Below are 7,078 nucleotides of genomic sequence, written 5' to 3' on the forward strand. Positions count from 1 at the left end.
TGAAGTGTCAAGTCGTTGGCAAGGCGCCCAATCCCATAAGTTACACACTAGTTTCTACCAAAAAAAAATGTCACTCCCTAAGTCATAAATAACTCACCCTGCATCGAGACAACACTTAGGGCCCGTTTGATAACGTTTCAAGAAACGGGTTTCTGCCGTTTCTATTTCTAGAAACAGCAGAAACGGAGTAAAAAACGTTTGATAAAACTGTTCTGTTTCACTTATTTTCAGAAATAGAAATATAAATTTTTACTTATTTATGATTCAAGAAACGACCCAGGCAAAACAAGTTGAACTTGTTTCGCCGTTTCTAGAAACGACTTGTGGCCATTCTTTCATTGATTACTATCGACTTCTAAAAACATGACTTATCAAACACCTTCAATTCCGTTTCTGTTTCTAGAAACGGAAATTTATGTTTCTGCCGTTTCTTGAAACAGAAATGACAGAAACGTTATCAAACGGGCCCTTATTGTCATTGGTCTTTCTCCCTGGTCTGTTTAAAAAAAAAAAAAAAAAAAAAAAAAAACAATAATAAAAACAAATTAAATTCCATTAATGGGATTGAACCAATTATATTCCATTGATGCGATTGGTGCCAAGTTTCAAGCAAACAAATAAGAAAATACCATTCATCCTACCTACAAAGAATATCATTAGAATCAGATAATGAAAATTACAAAGCAAAAAATCCAGTTTGAATTACAATTCCAAAATAACCTAAAGCATACAATGAAAAGATAAAATAATATGATATGATATTTGGGTCATGAGCTTGATATATAGAATAATACTGATTCCTCCCTCACAAAAATCTTAAGAGGAAAGCGAGAAGTAAATTACTAAATCTTAGGAGAACAAAGGAAAAATAAGTGGCAAACAATGTTCTTCATCCAGTACGTGCTGTTGTTCCTTCTCCTTAGTAGATTTGTGGCATCACAACAAGAAGATGTTGGTTTCACCTACAATGGCTTTCGAGGAGTTAATATGGGCTTGGACGGCTTAGCGCATATTACAGACAATGGCCTCCAATTGTTGGTAAACACCACAAAGGTAGAGGTGGGTCATGCCTTCTATCCTCACCCCGTTAGCTTCATCAATTCCTCCACTGGTAGTGTTCTCTCCTTCTCTACCACTTTTGTATTCGCTATGTTCACTGAGTTATCAACAATAGGAGGTCGTGGAATCATGATGGTAATCTCACCCTCCACAAAGTTCCCTGGTGCTTTCCCAAGCAGTTATATGGGACTTTTCAACACCACTAACATTGGCAAATCATCCAACCATATAATTGGAGTCGAGTTGGATAGCAATCAAAACCTGGAGTTTCATGATATCAATGATAACCATGTCGGTATTGATATTAACGGCTTGATCTCTGTTAAATCTGCTCCAGCATCTTATTGTAGTGATCAAGAGAATCGGTATGTGAACCTGAGCCTCATCAGTGGAGACCCCATTCAACTCTGGGTGGAATATGATGGTACAAAGAAGCAACTTAATCTGACTTTAGCTCCGATTAATATCCCTAAACCAACAATTCCACTCTTGTCCTTGATCATTGATCTTTCTCAGACCATAGTGGATCCCATGTTTGTGGGCTTCTCTTCATTAACTTCTGCCTTGAACGTATATCATTATGTGTTGGGGTGGAGCTTTAAGATGAACGGGAAAGCAAATGAACTCTTTCTCTCCCAACTTCCCAAGCTTCCTCGAATGGGACCCAAAACAAAACCTAGAATGTTTACCATTGGATTTCCTGTGATCAGTGTTAGTTTGGTGTTGATGTCAATCTTCATCATCCAATTCATTGTTAGAAGGAAGAAAAAGTTCGCAGAAGTTCTTGAAGACTGGGAACTTGAATATGGACCTCAAAGGTTCATATATAAAGATCTCTTCATAGCAACCAAAGGATTTAATGAGGAGATTCTTGGTAAAGGTGGCTTTGGTAAAGTCTACAAAGGTATATTACCCACCTCATCAAAAGAAGTTGCAGTGAAGAGAGTATCACATGACTCAAGACAAGGAATGAGGGAATTCATTGCTGAAATTGTCAGCATCGGAAAACTGCGGCATCGAAGCATAGTAACACTCTTGGGGTATTGCCGACGAAAAGGAGAGCTCCTTCTAGTCTATGATTTCATGCCCAACGGGAGTTTAGACAAGTTCCTCTTTGATCAATCAACAACAAAGACAAAATTGAGTTGGAATCAAAGATTTCAAATAGTCAAAAGCGTGGCATCTGCATTATTATATCTTCACGAAGAATGGGAACAAGTTGTGGTTCACAGAGATGTGAAGTCCAGTAATGTGATGTTAGACAATGAGCTAAATGGAAGATTGGGTGACTTTGGGCTTGCAAGATTATATGATCATGGAGGCGCTCCTAAATCAACCCATGTGGTCAAGACATTTGGTTATCTTGCACCAGAACTTACTAGAACTGGCAAAGTAAGCCCTAGTATGGATGTGTTCGCATTTGGGATTTTTTTACTGGAAGTGGCTTGTGGTAGGAGGCCAATCGAGCCACAAGCAGAAGAAGAGTGTGTTGAGTTGGTGGATTGGGTGATCTCAAGTTTGAATAGGGGAGCGATTCTTGAAACTGTGGATCCCAAATTGGAATGAATTATGAAGTGGAAGAAATGGAGTTCGTGTTAAAACTTGGATTGCTTTGCTCCAACTCAATTCCAACCACGAGGCCATGTATGCGACAAGTTGTGCGGTATTTGGAGGGAGAGGTTCAACTACCAGAGCTGCCTTCTCTGAGTCGGAGCGATTATGTACCTTCAAACACAGGTACCGGTGGTTATTTATCTATTTGGAGTTCAACGAGTCAATCATCATCGATTGCAGATTCTCTACTATCAGGAGGACGTTGATTCTATCTAATTACAGGTTTGATTTCGCCCAAATTTTGCCTAATTTACATAAGATGATGCAAACCAGCAAGGACAGGCCTTTCTTGATAACATGGACTGAGTCAAGTCATGTTTATGAAGTGTGTACTTGTGAGTTTTTATTTTCTACCCCATGTTTATTTGTTGTTGAGGTCATTTTTACTTACTTGAATGTTTTATTTTATTTTATTTTATTTTTTTGTTGAGATATGTATCACGATAACAGGTTTGTCCTATTGTGATTAGTTGTTGTTTAATTTTATTTATTTATTTTTTTATTATTATTATTATTATTATTTATTTATTATTATTATTATTTTTTTTTAAGTTACTAAGTGGGATAACGAAGGGGGATGGGGGACTTAGATGAGTAGGGTTGAGGGTCATTATCGGCCAAAACAGAAAAAAAGAATTGAGGCTTACTTATTCTTACCGGGACTTGAGGGTCACATTTTAGTCACTATTGTTAAATTAGGTTTGCAATCGTATAAAGCTTATTCAAAATTTAGGAAAAATAAGCATTCCTTGGTCGTGTAGCTGTTACACCTATATACAGGGGGCAGTGAAATGGCATTCCATCTCATTCCCACAAAACTTCAAAAAACCATCCCCTATTAATGTCCATGTGCATTAATTCGAGATTGTTCATATTATTGAATATAGTTAGAGATTGTTTTATAGTCTAAAATAATTATTGGGAGTACATACATGTGCTTACATGACGTCTTAAAATTTTTATTCAATTCGGAGTTAATTTGATACACCGAAAAATTCATGTACTTGGATAGGTCACTGTAAGGTAAGTTTTTTATACTTGAGAATGGGGTAGTGAATTCCTAAAAAAGTTGGAAGTGCTTTGATTTTGAGAAAGTGGGTTAATAATTTCTTTAAATTTATTGGACAGGATCTGTTACAGTCTGAAGATCGTTTTTTAGGGGGATTGATACCTAACCTAAGATGGTTATTTTAATATTTCTATGGCAGTAGACAAAATAGGTTAAGGCAGAATTTTGGGAACGACATCAAGGTGAGTGAAACCTCTACCCTAACTTACTTATTTTTATAGTGTTATCCAAAAGAGAATTTTATGAACAGTAGATCTATTCTAAACCTTGGATTTCATGGTATTTTATCATTAAAAATATGATTTTTGTAAACCTAATGTTATGTACATGAGAGAATGAGGAAATAAATTGAATTTTGTTCAATGATTTGTATTATATGTACATAAAAGAATTTTCTAAATGGAGCATTGATTACATAATGTTAGTTACTAATATTTTGTATTATGTTGCGATTATGATTCCATGGAGTAATGTGCTATATGCAATACATGATTCTTATACCACATGAATTTTTGTTTGTGCATATTTTTTAAAATATTAGTTTATATAAATTTACTGTCTTGATGTATGAGATTTGTTGTTTGTTATGGTAATGATGATTTACATTACCGGCTTTGATTGAGGAGGGATGTGAGACTTCCTTGATCATTACTTTGTTATTTATAATTGTTGTTTGATATTTTTTACAAAAAAAAAAAAAAAATTGAAACTTATTTCATATTCATATAAAGTCCAACTAGGGTGGAATAAGAGTATTGATCACACTTGAATTCTAAAATTTTTCATATTTATATATATTTTTCATTCTTGGATGACTTTACGCCTTATCAACATTAGCGTTATAATGTTGAGGTGAGGACTAGTTCATCGAACTTTTTCTTATTGGAACTGTGGACTACTAGATGACACAAGTTACCCTTGATAGGATCTACTAATTGTTATTTGACATTTGGAAGGTATGACTTAGTCTTTGGAAGGTTGGGCACTAGATAGTTTCTACGAGTTTTTATATGTTGAGTGGAGGCAATATAGTATTGTGACGCATTGGCCATTCATGGATGATATTGTGAATTTCTTGTTTAGTTTTTTTTTTAGTCATTATATGTACTTATGCGGCGATATAAATGTAACAATGTAAGTATAAGTGGAATGTTTGTTATCACACCCCGCTTGCACAAAACCGAATCGGTGACCGAGTTAACTTTGGTTAACTCACAACCTGTCAAGATCAACAATGCAGTAACTGCAATACATCATACATCTACTATACTAAGATATGACATGTATTTTCAGCGGAAGACCTGTTCATAATAATACCTGTAATTGTTTCCCAAATACTTGATACCCAAATTGAGTTATAAGAGTTATATACATTTGGGCCCGAAGGCATGATATATACACAAAAATATAACAATTTAAACATCAAGCCATCAAAAGGGAGTACATCAAAATAATCAAAAAGAATCACCTATGGGTCACTGCTGCCATGCAGCACAATCCTTGCACGTGCAATCGGCACCGTGCTCGAAATCATCAGGGACCCACCAATCCTCAGAGGGAAACTCCACAGTATGGCCCGGCTTCTGATCTCTAGGCAGGTAACCTATAAAATCACCTAAAAAGAGTTGTGCATGTAGGATGAGCTCACTAGCCCAGTAAGTAAAAAGGAAGACCACACAAACAATCACAACACATATGCGCCTATATGTATGCAATTCATTTTAATCCTATTAGCCTAACAACATTACTAGGTTATAGGCTATGTGCTACTCACAATCACAGTGTGCGAATGCCCCGGATATGAGCGGCTAACCCCATCCTACGATACGCCCATAGGATTGTCAGAGAAGGCCCACCATTGGTACCAAAATTTAAAATGCAAGCCGACTCCTGACAAATTTAAATGATAAAAAGTAAATGGGTGACTCCAATCAAAATAAAAGCAGTACAATCGGCCCTCTGGATATATCACTAGGATTACTGACTATCCTAACGATCAGCCGTGTGTACTTCTAACCGCTGCAGGAGTTCAACAACCATAACCTGATGCTTCCCCCTAATAGTAACCCAACACGTAAACCCCTGTTGGGAAGGGTGTAGCACAAAGGGGTATATAAATCCTAGCCGCATGCCTCTACATGAGCATAGTACAATTACACGATGGCACCGCATCCCATTCCACAAGCCACCATGCACTAGTTTCCAAGCTGACTACGACATTTAAAATCTAGCATGCATATTATGTCCAAATGAGATTCATCCATCACATACATCAAGACATAATGAGTATTCAATCATAACACAACGCATAGCATATTATGTAAATGCACATTCAAATGCGTGATATGGCATATGTGATGTCTAGTCTACACACAAGTGACATGATAACATGGCTAGATTAACATATGTTAAATGATGTATAACATTGCGAAATTAAATCAGAGTCTACTCCCCACTTAACTGTATGCGTACACGATGCTTGTACCTGGCACGTAAGAGATCCGATGTGTGGGTACGCGTATAATGAGTGTAACCTATATAAACATAATGGTTTATCATTTCACTATTTTGGGGTCAAAATCATCATGTTTAAACACTAGAATCGGGTTTAGATTCATAAATGAGGGTTACCCATCCAATTTGGACCCATTTTGGGCATTTTGGAAAGACAAGTGGGCTTTATGGCCCACCGGTTTCATGCCCGTTGGTTACACCAGAGCCCAGAAATTGATTTCTAGGAACTTAGGTGGGCCAAAACTCAAAGACATGTGGGCCTGGAACACTTCCCAGTCTTGAAACGAAATTTTTCCATCTTCTTCCCCATCTTCTCTTAGGCTTGGGGAACTTGTTTGGGGTCTATCCAACGACTTAAATCACTCATCTAAAGTCCAACCATGTATCCTCAACTTAGATTTAAGATCAAATCAGAAGAAAGAATAAGATTCCTACCTCTTTCTTAAGAACACCAATGAAACCCTAAATTTCACTTCTTTTGCTCAAGAACTTCCAAATACTCTAGATTTTCACCAACACTCCTTTCAAATCCATCAAAATCATTGTACACACCTTCCATTAGTCCTTAGATTTGATTATCCGTGCAAGATTAGCAAGACCTAAGAGGGTTCTTTCCCAAAAATCAAAAAGAGTGTTTAAGAAAGGGGTTTTCCCAAAAATCTTTGGAATGTGTATAATACCTACCTCAAATCAAAGATCCTGGTGAGCTAATCATTAATCCGGGCTCAAAATACCAAGACCCAGCTCCAGTGAGGCTCTACGGTCGATTCCCCTTCTTCTTTCTTCTTCTTCTTCCTCTTTTTCCTTTCTTCTTCTTTCTCT

At 36.8% G+C, this 7,078-nt stretch overlaps 1 pseudogene; it reads left to right on the forward strand.

Annotated features, from left to right (window-relative positions):
* Nucleotides 1–827: 827 nt before the first annotated feature.
* LOC122062144 lies at nt 828–3,178 on the forward strand (annotated as a pseudogene).
* The last annotated feature ends 3,900 nt before the right edge of the window (nt 3,179–7,078 follow it).

This window comes from Macadamia integrifolia, chromosome 14, assembly GCF_013358625.1.
Source record: "Macadamia integrifolia cultivar HAES 741 chromosome 14, SCU_Mint_v3, whole genome shotgun sequence".
NCBI lineage: Eukaryota > Viridiplantae > Streptophyta > Magnoliopsida > Proteales > Proteaceae > Macadamia > Macadamia integrifolia.